Below are 3,552 nucleotides of genomic sequence, written 5' to 3' on the forward strand. Positions count from 1 at the left end.
ATGAATTTTGTTATCATTAATTGCTCCTAATTTCCACATGTCTGGTGGTGAAAACACAGACAAGATTTACCCCCTAAGTCTTCACTCGTCCTCAGGCAGTGGAGAATTAGATTGAGAGAAGTAATTTGAAAAGTCTTCGGGGGGAGGCGTTTGGGCTTCCCTTGACGTCACTCTAGAAAGTCACACCACGTATTAACTTCCTATTGTTGGGCCCCTCAATCTGTGGAATTAATGAGGGGTCAGCTCCACAATCGAAAACATCCACTCTGTACTCTAGGCGTCCTTTCTCCCCGTACCCAAGGCATCCTTTTTCAATGCTAATTATCACAATCCACGCTTTATGAATCCTGATTGTTGGATCATTCTTGAGTACCTACGTCGTAGGCAATCCGATGATCAGGGCGGGGTTATTTCCCCCCCAAGTTCAATGATTATAAAAACTCTAGAACCACCTCAGTACTCGCCTTACCCATTCGAAATTCAAAATTTCCAGACTCAAAAACCCTTTATTCTTTCTTAAGCTTCCTAGACCTTCATTCATTTCGGTTTTTCTCAATAATTCTGGACGGTTGGCGAGAATCGTCTTATTTCTGGGTGAACGACAAGCGATTCTTCAAAGTTCGGACTCGTTTCAGCACCTACCAGCACTATCTTGAGTAAGTATTTACTGGTTTTGTGTTTGCATCGAGTTTCATTTGAGAGTTTAGGTGCATGCTTAGGAACATGATTTTTGTGGCACTAGAGGGCTATTTTGACCATCTATAGGTCTTCTTAGGCATATTTTAACGTTAGAAGTGGCCAAAATGGTCTATTGAACACCTTATGCAACTTTTGTCTTTGTGGGCATTCGATCAGAATCTAGAAAATTCCCAAATTCCAGCGATATTCATAATCTCGGTGGTGTTCTCCAGCGCTGAGTCCTTCGCCTTGAGGGCACCCCAAGTCCTTGGAAATTCTCTTATCTTCTCCCTGAGCAGTAGCCTTAGGATTTCTCATGTTTTGGCCCTTTTTTCTCCAGTCATAATACTAACTACTTGGTTTTCGTCTCAAATGTCAGAGGAACTACGACTGCTACATGGACAAGGTTTTTACCACTTTGATCAAGAGATCCTCGACATGGCCTGAGAACACTACATAAAACAAGATGGCACGGGCGGAAGCCTGAGAACCAGTTAGATAACTTGTTGTCCATGCTAATGGCTCGACAGCGGAGTGGCCAGCACTACCAGTTCAAAGGGGGTTGACTGTGGAAGAATTCAACCGAGCCCTTGTTCCCCACCCCACTCATCTATACGAGGCTGATGGGTTTGAAGCAGAGGAGTACCGTACCTTGCTTTGACACCCCAAGTTCTTGGATGCCATCATGAGGCATTACACAATTAGGGAAAAATGTCTGGTGTGCCTTTGTCAGGAATCCGATATGGTGCACCATAGCGTGAATGGTCTTGGCACCTGAAGCCAAGCCCACCCTGCCCCTACATCAATATTTTGTGGAATTCCTAAATTTCGTAGGATAGCTCCCTTATATCTCTCCCCTAAAGCCTATTGGGTGCTTGCAGAGATGTACATTTTGTATTGGAGGAGCACTAGCCCTCACCTTCACCGGCGGAGAGCCTGTACTTCTACAGCTTCCGTACCACCCAGAGGAAGAAGACCAATCAGGATGGGTACTATGCTTTGATAAAGTACATCACCTATCCCTCGACTACAAGGCTCTCCATCATAACGAAAACACTTCTCGAGACTACAAGGAGGCTTTTTTTTTTCACGAATGGGTTTCCGACCCATAATAACTAGACCCTGATCCTCAACATCTCCAGGGTTGGTGAGTATCTTCCTAACCATTCTCTTTTTTCTTTGTTTTCTTGATCACTTCGTGCTCTATACTTAGTCATTCCTTTGAATAGGTCATTTCCGCCAGACTCCATATGTCCAAATTTTTGAGGACCATCTCCAAGAGATGAAATCCCTTCCTGAGCAAGACCTGGAGCTCAAATTTTTGGTGATAGAGGAAAACCTCATCAATTGGGACTTTTTCACGCGGGGCGAAAAATCAACAATCTGGAGCTGACCAAGTATCGCCAATCAAGGCAGGAGCTGGCATCCCGACACATCAATTATATTAATGGGTGTGCCATGTAAATGCTGAATCAACAACTATAGGAGGAGTGGGTGGAGAATATTCGGGCCTCAGAAGCAGCTTGAGAAGCCCAAGAAGATCGAGAGCTCGAGGAGGAGCTTCAGGCAGGGTTGGAGGTTTCTCATCTTGCCCCAGGTAAATCTCCCCTAACTCTGTACCATGCCACACACATAAGGTATAAGGTAAGTTTTGAGCATGTCTGGGCATCTCTCGCACTTCTCCATTTTGGCCAGATTGGGCATCGACATTGGACTAGGGAAGAGTTTCTAGATTACTTAGATCTGATAGACGTCTATCTTCACATCCCTTGGAGACAGTTACCTCCTCGAGGCTTTATACCCATAGATCGTGTGACATCCTTCATCTCCAACTAGTTTTGTCAATATGGCACTAACTTGAGTTGTGAGATGGGAGATAAAGTTAGACACCTCCAATGCTTGCACCAAGACATAACTTATGGTGGGCTTTTGAGAAGCCTACAATAATATTTTATGTCTCCATTTTAGAATTTGTGCTAACAATTTCTTTGTTCTTGCAGATCAAATGGGGCTAGCTGATATTTCCCGATCACCTTAAGGCTGGGAGCGCCCCCAAGCTCCTCGACCGTTGGAGAACAATCGCATTCTCAAGAGGACCCCGACTCCTCTACACCAGCTAAGAGGCAGAGGGTTTCCACTTCTCCTGCAGATGTTCCCACGATAGAGTTGTCCCAAGTCTTTGAGGTTTCTCCCTCCTCCAAGGATAGTGAATTGGTACAAAGCTTGGACCAACAGGAGTTGGCTTCTCTCCCCTGACTCCAGGTATACCCCGAGAGGTATGAGGGGAACATGTTGGAGCAATACCAGGCGATGTTCTGACATTTTGATGTGAGGATGGTAGAGGGTAACAGGCTCCTTCATGAAACTACAGAGCCCTATGCCAACTGAAGCCCCCGAGAGAGCGACCTATCGTGGCTCCAATAGGTTAGGATGAGCCTGAGACTCTTTTCTCCACCAAGCTAGGGGAATTTGTCACCCCTCTCGCAGCCGAGCTCCTCCAGGGGGTTAGCTCCACCATGTGCAAGCTGACCGCCCATAGCTTTGCCCATTTAGGTAACAGCAACGAGGCCTCTCTCATTTCTTCATGCCGATTTGCTACTATCCAGGTAAGTCACCACTTCTCGGGATCTTACCTTACTTACCCGCCACACTACTTGAACTAACTTTTCTTTTTGTGCAGTTCTCCTTGGCTTGTCAACGCTTAGGCGATATCATGATGGAGAAGTCATATGAACTTTAGCGGCCCCAGGACAAGATAACGGTTCTCAAGGAAAAGAACCGAGCCCCTCCAAAAAAGCTCATTTGCCTTTAGGTCGCCTTGGAAACCGAGCAAAAACACTCTCGAGAGTTGAAGGAGGCTATCCTCAAGACCGC

Source organism: Humulus lupulus, chromosome 6, assembly GCF_963169125.1.
Source record: "Humulus lupulus chromosome 6, drHumLupu1.1, whole genome shotgun sequence".
Classification (NCBI taxonomy): Eukaryota; Viridiplantae; Streptophyta; class Magnoliopsida; order Rosales; family Cannabaceae; genus Humulus; species Humulus lupulus.